The 25,176-nt window shown below is 36.8% G+C and overlaps 1 protein-coding gene and 1 long non-coding RNA gene across 2 annotated transcripts in view; one reads left to right on the top strand and one right to left on the bottom strand.

Moving 5' to 3' along the window:
- The window catches only part of CTNNA3 (catenin alpha 3), a 1,693,405-nt gene that overhangs the window by 195,640 nt on the left and 1,472,589 nt on the right, over positions 1–25,176 (bottom strand). The gene's annotated exons all lie outside the window — the stretch shown is intronic.
- LOC108532443 (uncharacterized) lies at positions 462–17,907 on the top strand. Its single transcript, XR_001886449.1, has 3 exons — positions 462–495; positions 13,704–13,759; positions 16,901–17,907. It is a non-coding gene; the product is annotated as an uncharacterized LOC108532443 (long non-coding RNA).

The raw sequence follows: 25,176 nt of genomic DNA, 5'->3' as shown, positions 1-25,176 counted from the left end.
GGTCCCCTCCCCTTATATGGGAGCTCTGTTTTCACTCTATTTCACTCTATTAAATCTTACAACTGTACTCTTCTGGTCCATGTTTTATTACAGCTCAAGCTGAGCTTTAGCTCGCCGTCCACCACTGTTGTTTGCCACCATCAGAGACCTCCCCGCTGACTTCCATCCCTCCAGATCCGGCAGGGTGTCCCCTGCGCTCCTGATCCAGCGAGGCACCCATTGCCACTCCCGATCGGGCGAAAGGCTTGCCATTGTTCCTGCACCGCTAAGTGTCTGGGTTCGTCCTAATCAAGCTGAACACTAGTCATTGGGTTCCACGGTTCTCTTCTGTGACCCACGGCTTCTACTAGAACTATAACACTCACTGCACGGCCCAAGATTCCATTCCTTGGAATCTGTGAGGCCAAGAACCCCAGGTCAGAGAACACCAGGCTTGCCACCATCTTGGAAGTGGGCCACCACCATCTTGGGAGCTCTGGGAGCAAGGATCCCCTGGTAACAAAAGGACCCCCTTTTTGTTTTATTTATCGCTTGTATTTTTTGTTTGTTTCAATTTCATTTAGTTTTGCTTGGATCTTGGTTATTTCCTTTCTTCTGCTGAGTTTGGGTTTGATTTGTTTTTGTTTCTCTAATTCCTTGAGGTGTGACTTTAGAATGTCAGTTTGTGCTCTTTCAGTCTTTTTGATGTAAGCGTTTAGGCCTATGAACTTTCCTCTTAGCACCACCTTTGCTGTATTCCAGAAGTTTTGTTAAGTTTGTGTCATTCAGTTCGAATAATTTCTTAATTTCCATTTTGATTTTGTTTTTGACCCAATGCTAATTCAGGAGCAGGTTATTTAATTTCCATATATTTGCATGGTTTTGAAGGTATCTTTTGGAGTTGAATTCCAGTTTTATTCCATTGTGGCTTGAAAGAGTGCTTAATATAATATCAATTTACTTAAATCTATTGAGGCTCATTTTATGGCCTATTATATGGTCTATCTTGGAGAAAGTTTCATGCGCTGTTGAATAAAATGTGTATTCTGTGGTTGTTGGATGAAATGTTCTGTATATATCTGTTAAGTCATTTGCTCCAAAGTAAAGTTTAATATTCATTCCTTCTTTGTTGATTTTCTTTCTTGATGACCTGTCTAGTGCTGTCAGTGGAGTATTGAAGTCCCCCACTATTATTGTGTTGCTGTCTATCACATTTCTTAGGTCTATGAATTGTTTTATAAATTTGGGAGCTCCAGTGTTAGGTGCATATATGATTAGGATTGTGATATTTTCCTGTTGGACAAGGCCTTTTATCATTATATAACGTCCCTCTTTGTCTCTTTTAACTGCTGCTGTTCTAAAGTTTGTTTTGTGTGATATAAGAATAGTTACCCCTGCTCGCTTTTGGTGTCCATTTGCATGAAATGCCTTTTTCCACACCTTTACTTTAGGTTTATGTGAGTCCTTATGTGTAAGGTGAGTCTCCTGAAGGCCCCAGATGGTTGGTGAGTTCTTATGCATTCCGCAGTTCTGTATTTTTTAAGTGGAGCATTTAGGCCATTTACATTCAAATGTTAGTACTGAAATGTGAGGTTCCTCTGCATTCATCATGCTTTTTGTTACTTGTGTACTTTGGTTTTTTTCGTTTTTGTTTTTGGTATTTAACTTTTATTTCTGTTTTATAGGTCCTGTGTGATTTATGGTTTAAAGAAGTTCTGTTCTGACATGTTTAGAGCATTTGTTTCAAGATTTAGAGCTCCTTTTAGCCATTCTTATAGTGGTGGCTTGGTAATGGCAAATTCTCTCAGCATTTGTTTTTCTGAAAATGACTATATCTTTCCTTCACATATGATGCTTAGTTTTGCTGGATACAAAATTATTGGCTGATAATTGTTTTATTTGAGGAGGCTGAAGATAGGGTCCCAATCCCTTCTAGCGTGTAGGGTTTCTGCTGAAAAATCTGCTGTTAATCTGATAGGTTGCCCTTTACAGGTTACCTGGTGCTTCTGTCTCACAGCCCTTAAGAGTCCTTCTTTCATCTTAACTTTGTATAACCTGATGACAATGTGCCTAGGCAGTGATCTTTTTACGATGAATTTCTCAGGTGATCTTTGTACTTCTTGTATTTGGATGTCTTGGTCTCTAGCAGTGCAGGGGAAGTTTTCCTCAATTATCCCCCCAAATATGTTTTCCAAACTTTTAAAATTCTCTTCTTCCTCAGGAACATTGATTATTCTTAGGTTTGATCATTTAACATTCTCCCAGACTTCTTGGAGGTTGTGTTCGTATATTTTTATTCTTTCCTCTTTGTCTTTGATAAATTGTGTTAATTCAAAGACCTTGTCTTTGAGCTCTGAATTTCTTTTTTCTACTTGTTCAATTCTATTGCTGAGACTTTCCGGAGCATTCTGCATTTCTAAAAGTGTGTCTAAAGTTTCCTGAATTCTTTACTGTTTTTTTCTTTAAACTATCGATTTCCTTCTATATTTCTCCCTTCACTTCTTGTATCATGTTTTGGATTTCCTTGCAGTGGGCTTCACCTTTATCTGGTGCCCCCCTAATTCGTTTATTAACTAACCTCCTGAATTCTTTTTTAGGTAAATCAGGGATTTCTTCTTGGTTTGGATCCATTGCTGGTGAACTAGTGTGATTTTTGGGGGGCATGTTGAAGAGCCTTGTTTTGTCATATTACCAGGGTTGGTTTTCTGGGTCTTTTTCATTTGGGTAGGCTCTGTCAGGGGGAGGGTCTAGGGCTGAAGGCTACTGATCAGATTCTTTTGTCCCAAGGAATATTCCTTTGATGTAGTTACTCTCCCCCTTTTCTTACGGTTGTGACTTCCTGTGAGCCAAGCTGCACTGATTGTTGTTTCTCTTCTGGGTCTAGCCACCCAGCAAGTCAACTCGGCTACAGGCTGGTACTGTGGGTTGTCTGCACAGAGTCCTGTGATGTGAGCTGTCTATGGTTCTCTCAGCTGTGGATACCTGCGCCTCTTCCAGTGGAGGTGCTGGGTAGGGGGTGCTATGGACTCCATGAGGGTTCTTAGCTTTGGTCATTTAATGCTTTATTTTTATGCTGGTTGGCCTCCTGCAGGGAGGTGGCACTTTCCAGAGAGCATCAGCTGTAGTAGTATGGAGAGGGACCGTCAGTGGGCGGGGCTCTAGAACTCCCAAGATTATATGCCCTTTGTCTTCCACTGCCAGGGTGGGTAGAGAAGGACCACCAGGTCGGGGCAGGGCTAGGCATGTCTGAGCTCAGACTCTCCTTGGGTGGGTCTTGCCGCAGTTGCTGTGGCAGATGGGGATGAGATTCCCAGGTCACTGGAGTTGTGTACCTAGGAGGATTACGGCTGCCTCTGTTGAGTCATGCAGGCTGTCACGGAAGCAAGGGAAAGCTGGCAGTCACAGGTCTCACTCAGTTCCCACGCAAACTGAAGGGCCAGTCTCACTCCCATGGTGCCCCTGAAACAGTCCCAAGTCTGTTTCCAGATGGAGGGCGAGATGGGCTTGAAAACCTGCCCCAGGCTACTTGCCTTTCAGCTGTGAAAGGAAAGGGCTTGGTTCTTCCCCTGCCTGTGGAGTCTGCACACAGGATTTGCACCTTCTCCCCAGTTCTGGTCAGGAGGCTTCTCACCCTGTTCAAATTGTTGCAAAGTTCAGCTAGTCATTTCCTTCTCCCTGTGGAGTTTTGCCTCCTGCTCCTCTGGCCAAACTCCCAGTGGATCTCTGTGGTACCAGGAAGGAATGGACTGCTAGGGAACCCAGTGAGTTCCAAGGCCTTTCTGCTGCTTCCTCTACCCCTGTATTTCACTCGGTTCTCTAAATTGACTCATCTCCAGGTAAAGTTGGATGTTTCTCCTGCAAACAGACCTTCAGGTTCTCCAGTAGGAGTGCGTATTTGAGAGAGAGGGTCTCCCTTTCGCACTTCTGCATTTGAGACACTCACAGTATTTGGGGTGTCTCCCAGGTTCTGCAGAAGCAGTCCGCTTCCTTCAGAGGGTCTCTGGGTCCTCTTGGGATTGGTGGTTTGTTCTTGCAGTTGATCTCACTTCTTACTTCCAGGTTTTGGTTTTATAATTATATAAAATCTATATGCACAAGGAGATTATATTTACTGGCAGTGATGCAGAGTGCTTAAGAATGTGGATTCCAGAGCCAGACTGACAATCACAAACATGACCATGTTCAACTTATTTAGTCTCTTTCATCCTCAATGTTTTCATAAGATCTATGGTACAATAGTAGCACTCAAGTCAGAAGGCTTTTATTGGGATTAAATGTGTTATATGTGTAAAGCTCTTAAAACAGCTTGAGACATGGTAAGTACCATGGAAGTGTTTGCTATGTCATTTTTGTGATGGTACATATTTGAGTAACACTGTAATAAAAACAATTAAAAGCAACATGGGAGAAAGCATAAAAATTATTTTCCTTAAAAGAGTTCAGACTTTAGTGACTTTGAAAAACAGTGTTTGAGAGCATGCTAATGTCATATAGCTCAGATGCTTACTATTAACACATCAGTAGCTATTGTAGGGACAGGGAAGGCACTAAAAAATTTGCCTGTCACCAAACATTGAATAACTTTTGTCTAACTTGCAGACCAATCACATTTTAATTTAATTTTAAAATTAAAAACCCAAATATGATGTATATAGTAAATACTAACCATCAAGATACCCTATTAATGAGAACTATTGTTTTCTAATGTCTTAAGTGGAAGTTATTGTAGTAGATATATTCTGCTTTTTGTTCTGCATTTGTACATTTGGGAAACTTCTCTTCTCCCCATATTGCACTACTGGGAATATAGGTCATATATTGCCAAAGTGTCCTGTTCTCTTGGCCATAATCATTGGGTCAGAAATAAGAGAGTATCCAAGAACAACTAACCAGTTTCCACATGGAATTGGACATGCAGACTCTGCTTTTTTTCAGATGTTTCCCTCTTCCCCTCAGATTTATAGCAATAAGAGCCAAACTAACAACATAGACAGAATCTGTCTGAGAATTAAGTCAAATAATCCCAACCTGAACTAGGAAAAGAAAGAAAATCCCTGTAAATGTTCTTTAATTATGGAACAATTGACATGATGAATAAAAATATGGTTGTTTGGAAATTTGTCTTTATTCTAGAATAGTGATTTTTAAACATGAGAGATTCTTACCATAATAATATCATTTGATCAAACTTGTGATACTAAAACATAACTCAGCATTCAACCTTCCACCACTAGTTCTATTAACATGTAATTGCATCATTTTAGAGGGGAATAAATGTGATTTGCCATTTTTTAAATAAATCTTCTGTGGGTCACATTAAATTTGGGAGTAGTTTATAATTATTATTCAAAAAAGGAAAGAAAAGAAAAAGGGAAAATATCTGTTCCTATCTGACACTTGGCATATTAGTCAAGATCAAATACAGAATACAATACTCTAAATGAAAATAATATATGCTATATACACCACAATCAATCCATAAAAAAGAATAACATCATGTACTTTGCAGCAACATGGATGCAACTGGAGGCTGCTATCCTAAGTGAATGAAGGCAGGAACAGAAAACCAAATATCACATGTTATCACTTAAAAGTGAGAACTAAATAATAGGTTCTCATGAAGCTAAAGAATGTGGACACCATAGCTCATATGCCATACATAAAGATGGCAACAGCAGACACTGGGGACTACTAGAGTGAAGGGGGAAGCGGAAGGGATGGGAATAAGGAATGAAAAACTAATTATTGGGCACCATATTCACCACCTGGGTGAAGGGATCAATCATACATCAATTTTACTCTAAGTAAAACTGCATCACGCAATATACCCAGGTAACAAACCTGCAAATGTACCCTTTGAATCCAAAATAAAAGTTGAAACTATGAAAAACAAAAGAAAATAGTATGTGCTAAATATTTATATGGTGTTGGTTAGTTATCATTTCTAAAAACCCAATGAGCCCTAATGCCAGTCTTCTCAAAAGCTCATATATAGAATAGAGGAAAAACAGTAAAATATATGGTATTTATTTATAAAGAGAAGGCACTGTAGACATTCACTTACTTCACTATAGTGAAGTATTATTACCATCTTATATATGTGCATGTGTCATCATTTTGTGTACCTTCAATACACACAATAAAATTTATTTATTTATTTATTTATTTTGTTATTATTACTATTATTTTGAGATGGAGTCTTGCTCTGCCATCCAGGCTGGAATGCAGTGGTACAGTCTTGACTCACTGCAACCTTCGCCTCCCAGGTTCAAGCATTTTCTGCCTCAGCCTCCCAAGTAGCCGGGATTACAGGCACCCGCCACCACACCTGGCTAAGTTTTATATTTTCAGTAGAGATGGGGTTTCACCATCTTGGCCAAATTAGTGTTGAACTCCTGACCTTGTGATCCATCCTCCTTGGACTCCCAAAGTGCTGGGATTACAGGCATAAGCCACCGCGCCCAGCCATAAAATTTATTTTAAAAAATGCTTTTATAGGAATTATCTCATTTGAACATCAAACAAAACCGTCAAAAGGTAACTGCATTTTTTTTAAGAAAATGCTCCTTCACAGGCCGGGCGCGGGTGGTCAAGCCTGTAATCCCCGCACTTTGGGAGCGCCGAGACGAGCAGATCAACGAGGTCAGGCGATCGAGACCATCCTGGCTAACCGGTTGAAACCCCACTCTTCTACTAAAAAATACAAAAAACTAGCCGGACGCCGACGGTGGCGGGCGCCTGTAGTCCAGCTACTCGGGAGGCCTGAGCGCACGGAGAACACTCCCGAGCGCTCACCCCCGGGCAGGCGGAGCTTGCACGTGAGCTGAGATCCCGGACCATTGCACTCCAGCCTGGGGCGACATAGCGAGAATCCATCTCAAAAAAAAAAAAGAGAAAAAGTTTCACAACGACGAGGTTTCACAGACGCCAAGTGTGATGGCTCATACCTGTAATCCCAGCACTTTGGGAGGCTGAAGTGGGCGGATCACCTGAGATCAGGAGTTCAAGACCAGCCTGGCCAACATGGTGAAATCCATCTCTACTAATGGTGAAACCTGTCTCTACTAAAAATACAAAAACTTAGCAAGCCATGGTGGTGGGTACGTGTACGCCCAGCTACTCAGGAGGCTGAAGCAGAAGAATTGCTTGAACCCAGGAGGCGGAGGTGGCACTGAGACGAGATGGCGCCACTGCACTGCACTCCAGCCTGGGCCACAGAGTGATAGTTTGTCTACACACACACACACACACACACACACACACACACACACACACACACAGTTTCAGAGAGATTAAGTAGCTTATCTATGGTTAAAAACAAAAAAAACATAAAACTGGTAACTCACAGAGGTAGAATCTAGTCTCAGTTCAGCTGTTTCCAAATCTCTGTGTGGTACATAACATATTTTCCAAGTTTGCATTTCATGTGACAATGTGGGAGGCATAATCAAAACATGGAGACATGAAACAATGCACAAACTAGAGAAGTCATCACATAATTAACTATTATACCAGCAAAAAAAGAAATTAAAATAGGATTAAATTGAAGGGGTAAATGAAGGTTAGTGTGATCAGTTAGTATCGTGTCAAAGAAAAATATTAACTGTGTCCTAAAGGATACATAAAATGGAAAAAATAAATAAATAAATAAATAAAATTTTTAAAAATGTGATTAGGTGTTGATAGAGTTCATGTAACGGTAAGGGACATTTCAGGAAGCTTGAGTTTGGTGGGAGGAGTGGAGCTTTGGAGATACAACGGAGGTTGGAGAGGTGTGAAGAAAAAGGTGGCCGGGCGCGGTGGCTCAAGCCTGTAATCCCAGCACTTTGGGAGGCCGAGACGGGCAGATCACGAGGTCAGGAGATCAAGACCATCCTGGCTAACACGATGAAACCCCGTCTCTACAAAAAAATACAAAAAACTAGCTGGGCGAGGTGGCGGGTGCCTGTAGTCCCAGCTACTCGGGAGGCTGAGGCAGGAGAATGGCGTAAACCCGGCAGGCGGAGCTTGCAGTGAGCTGAGATCCGGCCACTGCACTCCAGCCTGGGCGACAGAGCGAGACTCCGTCTCAAAAAAAAAAAAAAAAAAAGAAAGAAAGAAAAAGGTGATGTCACTTTATAAAGGAAACTGGAAAGTCAGGCAGAGCAATTTAGACTTGAAGGAATTTCATTTGCTTCTAAAAACTGAAGTATTGTAGCATGCAATATGCCTTTCACAAATAAAATAGTCACATATGCCTCTCAGAAAGAAAAGGTACCATGAAATAAGAGAAAGGGACACAGGACACTGTGCTATATGCAAAAGAGAGGAGAGATTAAGTGTGATAAAATGTTAAGTTTTACTTTTAAAAGCAAGTAAATCCACCTTTCTGCCAAAACGGATTATTATTTTAAAAGGGGAAAATAGGAAAAAAAAAATTGATAAGTTAGATTACTAAAGTTAATTTACTTCGAAATCTATTAAAAAAAAATCGAAGCACTTTGAGAAACTAAATAGTTTACAAATGTGACAGCAAAATGTTAAGTTTCCTGTGAGATTGTACAATGTCTCTGTATCTGCCCTAGCGATCACTGGGGCTTAATAGGCCACCAAGTACGAATGAATTGTTTTAAAGATTTTAACAACTCTTTCAAAGTTCCTACTTAGCAGTAGGATCTTTAATTGACTAGTAATTGTGTTAAATCAAAATCATGGAAAATAAAAATGTTTATAATATTATTTTACTTTAATTTTTGGCAATGTAGAAAGTTATTTAAAGAGACATCAAAAACAAGTTGATCTACTTTATTACTTCGATAATCTAGGTCCTCTGAGAAGCAGACTCATGGGATTAAAATCAGGAGGAAGCTGGAAAAGGCTGCGAGAATGGCCAGATCATGATGAAATTATTAACCTGAGTGAAGGAGAGAGGAAAGGATGGTTGGGTGCAAACTTCCTTAACTGCTGTGCAATTTAAGGAAAATGAAGTGAAGTTACTGAGGAGTCCCAAGGCACAGGTAGCCACCAGAGACATCAAGTGTCTCCAGGAATTGGCCTGCCTTAGTATCCCAGATACGCTTAGTCATTGGCTAAGTATAGCCCATGGGAAATGTAAACATAGCCTCAGCATAGATGCAATCATGGGTTTCAAAGCATGGCAGCTGGAGCTCTTGGCCAATTGCCCTCCTTGTGGTTGGAGATCTAAGAGGTGCATTCCTATGGGTGCCACAGTCACTTTGCTTAAGGCTGGACATGATCTCATGTAACATTAAAAAGAGCTTTTGGCATTTTATTTTGGATGAACAATATATAACCGTGAGCTGTCTATTCTACTGGAATTTAATAATGGTATTACTTTGTAATTCTTACGTTATGTCACAAATGGAAACTCCCCATATCACATTGTGAAATGACATTCTGGAAGATAATGAGAGCCACAGCTATAGGCAGGCAATGCCACCACTTCTAGTAGGCCACTGTATTATCTGTCCACTCATCCAGTTAAGGTATCCATTTATTAATTTAAAAAAAATACACATAGTCGGGCCTTTGCCTAGCTTTTCAACCTCATCTTTTATATTTCACCTATGGCTTACTGTACACTATCGTTCAGTGGTTTTTTTCTGTTCATTGAACAAGCCAAACTCATTATAACCTCAGAATAGTAATAGTTATAATATCCTCTGCCTGGAATGTTCTTTTAGATTTTCACATGTTGGACTCTCACACTATTCAGACCTCAATGCAAGTATTACTACCTTAATGAGACTTTGGCTAATCAGCTCATCTAAACTAGCACATTGTCATCCAACAACAACTATCCAATTACTAGTGCTTTTTTATATTATAGTACTTACTAGTAACTGCAGTAGTATCATTTTGTTATTCGCCAGTCTTTGTAGATTTGTGTCCCTAGAAAATCATAGAACTAATGCTCTCTACCATATAATCAATATCTAGCAATTGGCCTCTAAAAGTCAATAAATATTTGTTGAATAATAATTCACAAGAGAAGACATCTATATTTCAGTTGCTATAATGGGTCTGAGAATTCAAAGATATGATTTCTTCCCTCACTAGAGACTATAGTTCAAATAGAAAGTACAGTCTAATTGCTTAGAAATTAGTTTTCCCTCACCTCCTCATAGTCATCTATTCTTTCTCAAGTTGCTCCAGGTATTCCTTCTCATGGACCAATCCATTGTCTATTTTTGTTGTGTTGTTTTTACATGAGTAAGTTCTTTAGTGGTGATCTGTGAGATTTTGGTGCGCCCATCATCTGAACAGTACAAATTGAAGTCAATCTGTAGTCTTTTATCCCTCACCCCCTTCCTGCCCTTTACCCCCAAGTCCCCAAAGTCCATTGTATCATTCTTATGCCTTTGCATCCTAAGAGCTTAGCTCTTACTTATGAGTGAGAACATACAATGTTTGTTTTTCTATTCCTGAATTATTCACTTAGAATAACAGTCTCCAATCCCATCCAGGTTGCTCCAAATGCCGTTAATTCATTCCTTTTTTATGGCTCAATAGTATTCCATTGTATATATATAACAGTTTCTTTATCCACTCGTTGGTTGATGGGCATATGGGCTGGTTCCACATTTTTGCAATTATGAATATTGTAATGCTATAAACATGTGTGTACATCTTTTTCATATAATGGCTTCTTTTCTTCTGGGTAGATACCTAAAGTGGGATTGCTGGGATCAAATGGTAGTTCTACTTTTAGTTCTTTAAGGAACTTCCACACTGTTTTCCATAGTGGTTGTACTGTTTACCTTCCCACAAGCAGTGTAGAAGTGTTCCCTTTTCACTGTATCCATGACAAAATCTTTTTTTTTTTTAATTTTTTTATAATGGCCATTCTTGCAGGAGTAAGGTGGTATCACATTGTGGTTTTGATTTGCATTTCCCTGATATTAGTGATGTTGTGCATTTTTTATATGTTTGTTAGCCATTTGTATATCTTCTTTTGAGAATTTTCTATTCATGTCCTTAGATCACTTTTTGATGGGATTGTTTCTATTTTTCTTGCTAATTTGATTGAGTTCCATAGATTTTGGATATTAGTCCTTTGTCAGATGTATAGATTGTGAAGATTTTTCTCCCACTCTGTGGGTTGTCTGTTTACTCTGCTGACTTTCTTTTTCTGTGCAAAAGCTCTTTAGTTTAATTAAATCCCACTTATTTATCTTTGCTTTTGTTGCATTTTTATTTGGGTTCTTGGTCATGAAATCTTTGCCCAAGCCAATGTCTAGAAGGGTTTTTCTGTTATCTTCTAGAATTTTTATAGTTTCAGGTCTTAGATTTAAGTCCTTGATCCATCTTGAGTTGATTTTTGTATAAGGTGAGAGATAATAATCCAGTTGCATTCTCTTCATTGTCTTTTTTTTTTTTTCTTTTTTTTGATGGTAGAATAGCTCTGAACAACAGAGACTTTGGAATGACAGAAATGTGGCATTCAAGAAGGCAATTTCTCTAGAACTTTACTTCCACAAATTCGTAAATAATAAAACAATAGATTGCATGCTTCTGAAAAAATTAAGTTTTACATATCAAGATCTTTTAGAATTTTCTTGAATAAAACATTAATACATTTGGTCAACAAATGTCTGCTGATACCAACCATGCACTAAGCAATGTTTTGAAATAATGGAGATACAGCTCAGATCCAAACAGATAAAATCATTATAGACTTAGTGTTTACTTGGAAAGGGAGATATACACAATAGTCAAAGAAATGAATATCACAAACTGAGATAGGACTTTGAAGAAAAAAGGCACAAGTAGGGAAAATTGCGTATAAAAGGCTTAGTCTAGTTATATAGATCAGAGAAGATGCTTCAGAGAAAGCAATGTTTACCCAAATTAAAAAAAAAAAAAGTTACTAGGTAAAAGTGAAGGGTATGTACTTAGAAAGATATGAAGGCAAGAGCCTTCTAGCAGAGGAGACAGCAAGTGTGACAAAACTGAAAGAAATATCTAACAAGGGGCTGGGCACGGTTGCTCATGCCTGTAATCCCAGCACTCTGGGAGGCCAAGGTGGGTGGATCACTTGAAGTCAGGAGTTTTAGACCACCCCAGCCAACATGGTAAAATCTAGTCTCTACTAAAAATACAAAAATTAGCAGGTGTGGTGGCAGGCGCCTGTAATCCCAGCTACTTGGAAGGACGAGGCATGAGAATCACTTGAACCTGGGAGGCAGAGATTGCAGTGAGCCATGATGGAGCCACTGCATTCCAACCTGTGTAACAGAGGAAGACTCCATTTCCAAAAAAAAGAAATATCTCAAAAAGACCTGAAAGAAAATAAGGAACCATAAAACCAAGAGGGACCATAATATGTGTAAGCCCTTGTAAAGTTTGTAAATTAGGCTAATCTTAATTTTAAAAAACAAACAAAAAACTAACTGTGCTAGCCTTTATTTAAAAACAAAATCCAAACTTTGGGCCAGGAATAGTGGCTCACACCTGTAATCCCAGCAATTTTCAAGGCTGAGGTGGGTGGATCACCTGAGGTCAGGAGTTTGAGACCAGCTTAACCAACATGGTGAAATCCCATGTCTACTAAACAATAAAAAAAAAAGCCAGGCATGGTGGCGGGCACCTGTAACCCCAGCTACTTGGGAGGCTGAGGTAGGAGAATCGCTTGAACCTGGGAGGTGGGGGTTGCAGTGAGTAGAGATCACACCATTGCACTCCAGCCTGGGCAACAGAGCAAGACTCCATCTCAAAAAAAAAAAAAAGAAAAACTTTAATATAAAAAATGACGTAAATTAAATGTGCACATTCCATGGACCTTAAGCATGTGTTCGTTATGATGTCCTGCTTGGAACAGCTTCTAGAAAAACTGTCATTTGGTTAGGCTCATCCAGGTTTGGACTAGCCGAGTACGGAAGAAAACGAGCAGTACTGCTTCTAATGATGGAATTAGCTGAAACTTGGAGCCATGATTTTGCAGGTGGTGTGATGAAGAATGACAGACCCTGGATTTATTGAAAATTTAATTGCATACTTAATACAATTAAACCATGAGATCATGAGGGAATATAAAAAATAAAAAAAAATCATCAATGCTGCTGGGGCAGCTGGAAACATTTTCATATTACAGAGTTAACTTCTATTATCAGTGTCAATATCTACATCATCCTCTAATATCTCATATGGATTTCATTAATGGAATTAGGAACAAAATCAGATGGCAAAGAGCAAGTATGCTCGCTTATTGATAAAATACACTGGCGCTGTTTGATCTCTTCTTCACAGTACTTTGCTTGTCCTTTGTTGCCCTGAATTACATGTATCCCTTATGAGATGAAAAGCTAATTTATATGATTGATGTTATATGCTTCCTGAAAGTTTAAATATATGACCAAATGGGAGAGCAGCAAGAAACTCTCTATTTTTTAAACCATAATTGTGAAAGATATGATTAAAAATATAGTTGGAATTTCTATATTTGATAGAAAACAAAAATTTATGTAATGATCTTCTCATTAGTTTAGCAAAGCCTTTGTTTTCCTGCAGTAAATGTGTAATTACAAAACTTAATTTAGTATTTGGCTCAATTAACTCTCTGCCTGTAAGTTATGGCACTTTTGTAACCTGAATAATTGAATATTTTTTACATTATCCTATGTAATTGTTTGTTTTTAATTTTAGACTTAACATTCTTGTTTATCTATATTATTTTATGTATGTATATGTATATATTTATTTTTCTTGAATATTTTTTATTTCAGACATTTTGTTATGATTCTTTGATTTTGATGACCATTATTTGAGAGAAAATTTCCAGGTAATTTTTCATTCATTGTATCTATGATAAGTTGATGGTATTTCTTTGGGAAAGAAATACCTGTTTTATCAAGCAATCAGCTTCAGAAAAATTCTTATAGAGTGAAGAAGAAAAGGGTCCTTAACCCATAAGTTGGGTGAACCCTAGAGCCTGTGTTGCAGCCAGCTCATCCTCACATCCATATCTAAATCCTGAGCTACAAAAAAAATCTTTTTAATTAGATGACTTGTTCAAAATAAACACATCAACAAGCAAACAATAACGACAACTTGGCACCTAATTTGAACAAGGCATTATAATAGCTGTCTTGTATGATGCCAAGATGGATAAAACGAAATCCCAGCCCTCAAATAATGCACAATTTAGAGGACAGTAAAAATATCCACAGACCCAGTGGAGCCTCAGAGAGGGAGTTTAAAGGGGAATATACAAAGGACTATAGAAATTCAGAGGTGGTTGTGGGAGAGTTGAGGAGAAGCAAAGGGAATTTTATGAAAAAGCACATCTTTTCACATACATCCTAATCTAGAAGGGTTTCACTAAGTGAATAAGAATAATACATTTGAACTTTGATCATGATAACTGAGTTGTGGAACCTTAAAGAACATCTATGTATATATTCAGGAAAAAGAAAGGGTAGAAAAAGAAAAGGTAGAGTATGAGATATTTCTAGAAAACCCAGCAAACAACACAGATATGAAAGCCAATTGACAAGAAAGTTCAGTGGAGGAGGAGATGTCTAGCAATATCAGATGTTCTAGGTGATCAACAAGGATTTAAATGGAAAATTTAGTATTTAGTGTGGTAACAAAGAATATTGAGTGTTTCAGTTTGGGAGGTCGAGGTAGGAGGATTGCTTGAACCCAGGAGTTTGAGACCCGCCTGGGTAATATAATGAGACTCCATCTCTACATTAAAAAAAAATTAGCCAGGCATGGTGATGTGCACCTGCATTTTCAGCCACTCAGAAAGCTGAGACAGGAGGATCACTTGAGCCTGGGAGATGGAGGCTGCAGTGAACCATCATCATGTCACTGTACTCCAGCATGGGCAACAGAGAGACCCTATCTCAAAAAAAGTAAAAAAGACTGTTGCACTACATTGAAAGAGCAAATGTGGTAATGGGAGGCCTTAGGAAGAGAGAGAATTTAGGTACCTATTTTTAATTTTAATATTTAAATAATAACCATATTCATATTCATAGCTACAATTTATTTATGCATTCAGTATTTATTGAGCACCCACTATGCTCCAGGTACTTTTATAAGCATGCAAGAAGAAACAGAAACTTAAGCACAAAGATTTTAAGTAACTTACTCAGCTGGTAAGCTGAAGATGCCAAGATTAGAAGCCAGGCAGTCTCACTTCAAAATCTGTGTCCCTAGCCTCAACAAAATATTGCTCCTCTTTCTCTGTTCTAGGCACTCTAATGCTTTCAATACATTACTCCATTTAGTACCCACCACAGTCCTGTGACATATTGCTGTGCTGATCATTGTTTAGGTAAAGAAACTGAGGCATAGCAAGTTAAGTAACTTTCCCAAGCTCACACAGCTAGAAAAAAGCAGACCAGAATTTTAGTCTAAGGAAGCCTGATTCCAAGCCCCAGGCTCTTATTTATTATAATACTATGCAAATCTTTTATTTAGAGACATTTTGGAAAAAGTTTGGAAAATGATAAAATATAACAAAGAAAATAACTCTACCTAGCAACAGTTACTGTCAAATTTTTAATGTATTTCTTTACAATATTACTGTGCATTTTACATAATTGAAAATTTTAAGTATATACAATTATATATGATTATTATCAAGATTTAAGTTATGTGCAAAACACTGACACTGCATCTAGTACATAGTAGGCATTCAAAGAAGGTAGGTACAATTTTATTTCTACTTTCATCATTTTAATTAAATTAACATACAGTTGACCCTTGAAAAACATAGGTTTGAACTATGTGGGTCCACTTATATGTCTTTTTTTTCAATCAAACAAGGATCGAAAATAGATTATTTGCAGGACGTGAAACCCAACAGGATTCAATAGAGAGGGCTAACTTTTTGAATACACAGGTTCTGCAGAGCCAACTGTGGGACTTGAGTGTGTTCAGATTTTGGTAAACATGGGGGTCCTGGAACCAATCCCCCATATATACTGAGGGACAGATGTATTTATATAGTGCTTTACACATTAAAAGGTATATTCATATATGGTATCTCCTTTGTTCTTCAATGCATTTCTAATAGAAAACATGAACTTCGTTACATTTTCATTTAACAAATGAGAAATTCAACCTGTGAATTTAAGTGATTTGCTTAAAGTTATACACACAAGCAGCAGTAACTCTTGGCCTAGAACACCATGCCAGATAAAATATATGAAAATGATAATCAATGTATCAATGCCTCAGACATTGAGAAAGAAGGTACAATATTTTATTTTCACCATGAGCTTAATCATATACCAGTTTCAATTCCTTGTGGTGGAAGTTACATGGTATCTTATTTTGCCTCAGCAATGACCCTATGTGGCAACTGCTATGTCAGCCCCACAGAATCAACACACACACACACACACACACACACACACACACACACATGCACACACACACACTCACAACCCTCAGCTAAAGCCATGACAGGTTAACTGACTTGCTCATATCCATGCTTCTTCTAGATCTTGCAAGGAGTGTACATACCTCTTTTCTTCTACAACTGAGGGAATAGAATAAGCAGAGTAGAATAAGAAAGATACAGACTATGAATAGAATAGATATAGAACTAGAATGTGCAACTTCTGTTATTATAAAATATCATTTCAGAAAAAAATAGAGTCGAGTCAACACCGGTGGATGCAGTGTAGGGATATACATTTAAAAGACAGGGATATCATCAAACACTGAATAGGTAGAGCTGGGTAAACAGTGGTGTGGGTACCTCCAAAATGTCAGGGTGAAGGACTGCAGTTTGAGGCAGTTAACACAAATAACAAAGGGTAGGAGCTTGACACATTTGGTGGAAACACCAGCTATTGGTGAGAGGAGGGTACTGTGAATGGACAAGATTTTCTGCTGAACTAAGCAGTCACAACGGAGACCACATGGTTATAGTCAGCTAATCTTTCTGCACCTTCTCTTCCAGGTGCTGGCCTTTAGACTGATGCTAACACTGAGGATTCATTAGCCACATTTATTTAAAGAACCACAGAAATGCCATTATTCAGAAATTTCTTATGAAAGTGCCTCATAAGGAAAGAATTATCATGGGTTAAACTTATGCTGATGCTGACCCTGTGAAAAACATGCTTACAAAATTATCTGCACTGACAACTCTACAATAGTCTAACACAGGGATAAGTTCAAGAATTCATTGGAGTTCCATTCAGCTTTTATAATTAGGTAATTCTTCTATCACAGTCAGCTGGAGATTAATCACAAAATGTGAACAGTTTTATTTTCTGTATTTCAGGAAACTTAATTGGCGATAATCATTATAATTGTAAAGAAATCTGCAGAGCCCTTTCATTGTGGCCATAGCACTGGCTTTAAAACAAGTTCAGTAGATGACTGTGTGCATGTGTGCACACACATACATGTGCGCACATGTATTTGTGAAAGAGTATAATTATACAATTAAGTGAAGAAGAAAAAGATTCTTAAGAGAATGTGACAGTTGATGGTCTGAAAGTAAAGACAAGGAAAAAGGATAATGCTTCTGAAAACCGTCATTTAGACACACAAGTGGAGGCTTACATAAACCCTGTTCTGACCTTATGTATCTGAAATATTTTTAAATTACTGAAATCTTCAGAAACTGCAAATAGTTTCTTATGAAAAAAAGCTACTCTTACATAAAAGGAACTCTTAAACTTAGAAAATTGAGCAATAGAGAGATCAGACAGTAACTTATAATTCTCTAAAAGTCTTAAATATATGTAAAATTCACAAAAATTCACAAAAGCAGAGGAATATTTGTGTCCCCCTAAAATTTGTATGTGAAAATCCTACCCCACAAGGTGATAGTATTAGAAAGTGAGGGCTTTGAGAGGTGATTAGGTCATGAGGGATTAGTGCCCTTATAAAAGAGGCCCCAGAGAGGAGCTACCACGTGAGGATACAGCTAGAAGTCATCTATGAACCAGAAAGTAGAACCTCACTAGGCACCAAATATGCCTTGATTTTGGACTTCTCAGCCTTTGGAACTGTGAGGGATACATTTCTATTGTTTATAAGCTCTGCAGTTTATGGCATTTTGTTACAGCGGCCCAAAGAGACTAAGGCAGAGGCCTACATAAACCCTGTTCTGACCTTATGTTTGTGAAATATTTTTAAATCGTTGAAGTGTTCAGAAACTGCAAATAGTTTCTTATGGGGAAAAAAAAAGGTGTTTTTACTTAAAAGGAACTCTTGAACTTAGAGAACTGAGCAAAGGAGGGATCAGACAGTAACTTATAATTCTCTAAAGGCTTAAATCCATGTAAAACTCACAATGCAGAATAAATATGCACCCACGCACAACCTAAATCTAACCAGTTACTGCTGAAAACCTGAATGTTTTGGGGAAGTGTGCCAGAAAGCTCTAAAGATTTTTAAGCTTTTCCTGACCTCTTTATTTTCACTGAAATGCAAATATATATTTAAAATCTGTTTATATAAACTGAAGAAAAGAAATCAATATAAAATTTTCCAAATTTCCTGATTATTTTAAAGTTAAAAGCAAAAATGAGAGAAGAGATTTTCTTAAAAAGTAAGAATCAGCTTTTGATTCACTAGGTCAAAAAATGAGTAGAAACATACCCAATCTAAACCCACCCAGATTTTTTTAAAATTTTGTTCTTTATTTTAAGAATAACATTGCATTTTCGGAGGAATCTGTTTTTTTTCAGGGAAGAAAATATCATAATTTTGAAAAAACAAAAGGGGACCAATACAATCTCCCTTTTGAATTCTAGACAAACGATAAAAGCAATTCTGTTAATGATTTTTTTAAAGTGAGCTTTGCAACATATTGGCAGTCCTAGACTGAAGAATTTTACCACTCTAATTACAAACAGTAGCAGTTGTTTTATACTAAACATACCAAAACATAAGTGAGCATTTTATATGAATATGAATTATTCCTGCTGGGTACCTATATACATGTTTTAAATATTATATGATTTACCCAGAATCCAGTCAGAAGTAGGTCATATTGATAAGGAGTGTCTTTAGAATATGGATGGGTAATTAAAAAATCTATGCATAATGTAAACATTCCAACTATTTGACAAATAAGTACAGAAACATTTTCAATTATTACTTTTTAAAACTATGTTAAATTTGGTTATTGGTAAAATTTAGTTTAAAGCAGGCACATTTCTTTTTACAATTTTTTTTCTTTTTTCATGAACATTTATCAGGTCCAGAAGACAGGCATAGTTCAATGAAGTAATTTTTATGCCTGGCTAGCATTTTTTATTTGTAATGATATGATACTGGGTATATTAATGCAAAGATCCTACAATTTTATTTTATAACCTCGTTTTGCTTTTTTAACTGACTTTGATTCCTTTTTCCAAATTTTCCAGTTATGCATGAAGACATCATACTTGAAAACTAAATATGAATTAGCTTCTCTTTTGTAAAACAAAAACAAATTTGCAGGACTTCTACTGCTAGGAAGATGGATTAGGTATACATTCCTCTATCTTTTTTTTATTAAGTACAACATACAACTAAAAACCTTGAAATGAAAGTACGTATAGGCCGGGCGCGGTGGCTCAAGCCTGTAATCCCAGCACTTTGGGAGGCCGAGACGGGTGGATCACGAGGTCAGGAGATTGAGACCATCCTGGCCTACACGGTGAAACCTCGTCTCTACTAAAAAAAATACAAAAAACTAGCCGAGCGAGATGGCGGGCGCCTGTAGTCCCAGCTACTCGGGAGGCTGAGGCAGGAGAATGGCGTAAACCCGGGAGGCGGAGCTTGCAGTGAGCCAAGATTGCGCCACTGCAGCACTCCAGCCTGGGCGACAGAGTGAGACTCCGTCTCAAAAAAAAAAAAAAAAAAAAAAGTACATATATATATATACACACACACACATATATACACACACATATGGATATAGAGAGATACACACACACACACCTTAAGAGTTCTTAAACTTGACAGAAGTATACACCATAAAAGGAAAAATTGATAAACTGGATTTCATCTAAATTAAATATTACTCTGTGAAGAACTCTGTTAAGAGCATTCAAAAAACAAGCTACAGAGTTGGAGCACACATTTAAAAACCACAACATCAACCAAGGACTAGTATCTAGAATACATAAAGACCTCTCAACACTTAACATCAAAAAAAAAAACCAATTGGAAAATGGATAAAATACATGAGCAGATATTTTCCCAGAGAATATATGAATAGTAAGCACATAAAAATTTGCTTACTATCTTTAGCCATTAGGAAATTATAAATTAAAATCACATGAAATATCATTACATACCTATCAGAATGGCTAAAATAAATAAAAATGACAACACTCAATGTTAGTGATGACACAGAAACTGTGTCACTCATACATGGCTAATTGGAATGTAAAGTGGTACAACCACCCTGGAAAAGAGTTTGGCACTTTATTACAAAAACTAACCATGCAACTATTACATAATCAGCAATTGCCTTCCTGGGAATTTATCCCAGAGAAAATAGAAGCTATGTTCACCACAAAAACCTGTATGTTAATGTTTATAACAACTTAATTCATAATAGCTCAAAACTGGAAGACATCCTGATATACGTTAATGGGTGAATGGTTAAACAGACTATGGTATATCCATACCATGGAATCTCGCTTAGCAATTTAAAAAACTAGCCTACTAATATATGCAAGAATCTGGATGAATCTCCAGACTCATAGGAGGTGAAAAAAAAAGCAAATCCTAAAAGGTATATACTGTATGAAGTGGAAAAATTATTATAAAGAGACCAGTTTAATGGTTGACACTGGTTGAGGAAGGGTTGGGAGTTGGAGGGAAGTATATGTGGCTATAAAGGGTCAATAGGAGCAATCTTCATGGTGGTGAAAATAGCCTCTATCTTAACTGTATCAATATCAACACCCTCATTGGAATACTGTACTATGGCTTTGCAGGATGCTATTGTTGGGTTTCTCCACATTATTTCTTATAAATGCCTATAAATCTATAGTTATCTCAGAATAAATAGAACTACTTAAACATAAATGGCTAAATACTTTGCAAGCTCTGAAAGGATCTCCATAAAGGCAATCACAAAGGAAAGTTCTAGGATTTTAAGATTCTTTTCCATTTTCATTTAAATTTTATGTTTTCTACAGGAAACTTACATTGCTTTGGTAATAAGAAAGAGAAAATATAATACACTTTTAATCTAAAATATTTTTTAGATACAGTATCATTCCTCTGTTCACATCAATACAATGTTCTAGATATGAGAGGCAACTTCCAAATTCACCATCTGTCTATTATGAAAAATTTTAACCTGTGGTCAGGGTATTTTATAGCTAGAGTATAAACTTGTAATTTGAATAAAGAGTATGGGTTGAATAGCAGATGTGCCAGCCTTGTTTTTTTTTCTATCTTAGATAGAAATTTATAAAAAATTAAGTTTGCTCTTAAAACTTAAAAGTGTTAGTTCTGAACCCTAGAGATGCTGACCTAATGGTGGGATATTGTGGCTGCATGCTGCCAATTAGATAAAAGCAACATCAGAAATCATTTCATATCGCTTTGCTTGGCTGGAAGTGTGTGTGCACACAGATACATACACACACTTCTAATTTCTGCAAAAGATCACTGCTAGTTCTTTAGAAATCTGCTGGCCTATTTTCAAAAGCTGAAAATGAGCTGGAGCCCAGTGCTGAACATCAGAAATCAAGAGGCAATCTAAGTGATGGTGACAGTAGGTTTTAGTGAATACAAAAGATGAAATGGTAGGAAGCTGGATAAAGATAATTCTGCTCCAGAATCCAAAGGGCAAGAGAACATAAAGATGTTAGAGGTCAGTATCATTGAGGAGGGAAGAGTTTTGTAGCTCTAATTGATTCTCCAGGCTCCTAGAGGGATTGAACTTCTTTTGGAAACATAAAGGTAGAGGACATAAGCAGAAAATATATATCAGATACAAAACCAATAGTTCTCCCACAATACATCTCAAAAAGTAATGTCATTAAATTCTGGAGCCCTGAAGCAAAATTCTTCAAAGTTGTCTCCTTGCAGTTTTCATAAGAAATAACCTTTGCCATATGCCCTGGGAAACTCATGTTTTCATCTGCAATATCAGTCTGAAAAGATTATTCTAAGTTATAGAAACTTGTAAATTATTAAACCTTAAATGAATGTAAAAATGTTACATCATCTTCATTAGCATACTTCCCTAAAACAATAGAGAGTGCTTAGCTTGAGAAACTGAGCTAAGCTTGAAGTAAAGCCTTGCTCTGCTGTGTAATTCCTTACTTGAAGAATTTACTTCCGGCTTCAATTCTGTTTAGTGGTAGGTCTGCCATCTAGTGACCACTTACATAAATACAAGTTGTGATCATAAATTAAAGACCATATGAAAATATTAGGTCATCCAAATGGACCATTCTGGTACAACTATAAAATGGCAAAGAGGATTTGACTGATGGTAAGAAAATTTATGTTCAGGGATCACTTAGAGGTCAGTGTGCTGACTCAAAACACTATGAGTACAAAAGCAAAGTAAAAAGCCATTTAGACTGATGTAGACTTCAAAATGAGAAATTTATATTCATAAATTTTCACTAAATGTAAAAGAAAGTAACTGCCGTGTTAACTTATTTATTTTTTCTCCTCAATATCTTTTAGTTCAATCACATTTATATTTTCTACTTAATGGAAACCATGAAATAAAATTTTCTTCAGTACTTGGATTTGGGCTGCCAATTTGCAGAATTGTCAGTTATTAAATAAAATGTAACACAGTTTCAGAACTTAAACTCTAAAATATAAAAATATAACATTGTTCACATTCAAATAATACATTAGCTTTTGGGAATTTATTATTATTGTTTTATTTGTTAATAGAAATGACAGGTAATGCTAGGCTTTTGATGCTCATTCTCTTGGCATAATTTTTAGTTATTTGTCCAAAGCTACACACTCCCATCCTCAGTTCCTTCCAGAGCGCTAACCTGAAAGCTTATATTTTTAAAAGCTCAAATATTATTAAAAAGAGAATTAACATGCCTGCAAATGGTATTTGCACAGTGGCTAAGTACACTGAACATACCCTGAGAAGTATTTACTAAGCTAAATTCATCAGACAAGTGTACAATATTCACACTGCAGTGTTACAATTGTTATTTTATTTATTTGGTTTTGAGTTGGTATGCTTAAGAAGAGATTAAATCTACCTCCAAATTATAGTTCTTTGACATACTAATCAGTTACATTGAAGCCATTTAAATAAATAATATTTTAAAAATCCCCAAACCATTAAGCATATTTTCATTATTGTTGTATTCAGTTACTTTCCCCTTAGGCTTATTATTATTGCTTGAAATAACAGGATGATATCATATTGTTCAAACTGTAAATATAGGTAATTTTGCAATTGCTAATGTTGTGTAAAAATGTCCTTTGATAATCCACAAACCAATACTCTGTTTGTAAAACACAAGCAAAATAATGAAACAATTTCCATTCCATACTTAATACTTGACTTTATGGGGTCCCATTTATTTGTAATTTGTAAACATAACCTCTTACAATCAAGTATGGGAGGCTCAAAGGCATGAATGATCTCCAATTTAAGGTAAGAATGCTCATACATTTGCTGGTGGATGCATTTATTTCTAAATAGGAACATCTCATGTAGTTCCTAAGACTGATTATGCCAAGACCCATGTACTTTAAAATATGGCATTCCAATGTGTGGAATTTTCTTTTTCCACTCAATCTGTCTACTTTTTAACAACATGGCCAAACTCCCAGGATCTTAATGCCAAAAAAAGGATGACTTTTTTTTTTAAGAAATAATTTAAGATCCTAAAATGAAAGCAAAATGTCCATTCTCGTGAATAACAGAGTCAGTCACAAGACTGAAACCATGGTCTATAATAATTTAAATATATTTATTACTTAGTCTATTATGTGTCAAACTTACCCTGAGTCAAAATCATGAATGTAACATTAAATGTGCGTTTTCTTTAAACCACACTGTGATGAAATGGGCTCTCACTAGGGAGTCTGGCTCCAGAGGCCTCACCCAGCAGACTGCTCACTATCACTGAGGACTTTTCACACATTTCCTTGGAGAGGAGGGAAGAAACCATCAAGAAAGGGAATTTATAGTCCCAAATCACAAAATGGCTACTATATCAACTGGAGAAAAACTACTTACAGGAAGAAAAATAGCACAAAATGAATCTTTAGATAGTCCATGCCCTAGCACAGAGTTTGGACAGACTTAAGCCAAGGGCCAAATCTGGCTCTCTACCTCTTTTGTAAATATTTATTGTAAATAAAGTTCAATGGACACACCATGCCCATGTGTTCCCATGTTGTGTATAACTTCTGTCTGTTTTTATTCATTGCTTTCTCTGTATGAGATGTGCATTTCTCTTAACCTCAATCAACAAAATCCAACCTATCCTAAAAGTATAACTTCGTATAACGGAATTAAATTGAATGTATCATTTGGAGCCTTGTTTATACATTTGATATTTTTTCTGAGATTTATGGATACTGCTGAATATAAGTGTAGCTTATCAATTTCCACTTTTTAACTGCTATGGACTATTCAGTTACACAAATCAATAAAAATTAACCTATACTATGCCAATGGGCATTGGGTTGGGGTTAACACTTTGGTTTATCTCAGTAATGTTTCTATGAATGTTCTTGTACATATTTCTTGATTTACAAATACAACAGTTTTCTAGAGTTTTTACCTAAATGTTGATTTATTTTTTGGCATGGTTGGTAAACACTTGACAATGTGACTGTTTTTCTTTTTGGTTAGTAGTAAACGGAATCTTTTGTGGGTTTTATTGATACCAATTATATACTGATTATCTTTATCATTGATTACCATTTATGTTTCATCTTCTATGAAAAGCCTGTTCAATTTTTTGGCTTTTTCCAATCCTCCTCTCAGTCTGTCTTTTTACCTTATTGAATTGAAGGTGTTTTTTAAAATATATTCTAGATACTACCTCTTTATCAATTATATGCTGCAAATATCTTCTCACTTTATAACATGTATTTTGTGTGAGTATGATATTTTATAAAAGAAAATTTTACGGCTCACACCTCTAATCCCAACACTTTGGGAGGCCAAGATGGGCAGATCACCTGAGGTCAGAAGTTTGAAACCAGCCTGGCTAACGTGGCAAAACCCCATCTCTAATAAAAATACAAAAATTAGCCAGGCGC

Source organism: Rhinopithecus bieti, unplaced genomic scaffold, assembly GCF_001698545.2.
Source record: "Rhinopithecus bieti isolate Rb0 unplaced genomic scaffold, ASM169854v2 scaffold_8307, whole genome shotgun sequence".
Classification (NCBI taxonomy): Eukaryota; Metazoa; Chordata; class Mammalia; order Primates; family Cercopithecidae; genus Rhinopithecus; species Rhinopithecus bieti.
This window is presented reverse-complemented; position numbering and strand designations above follow the sequence as displayed.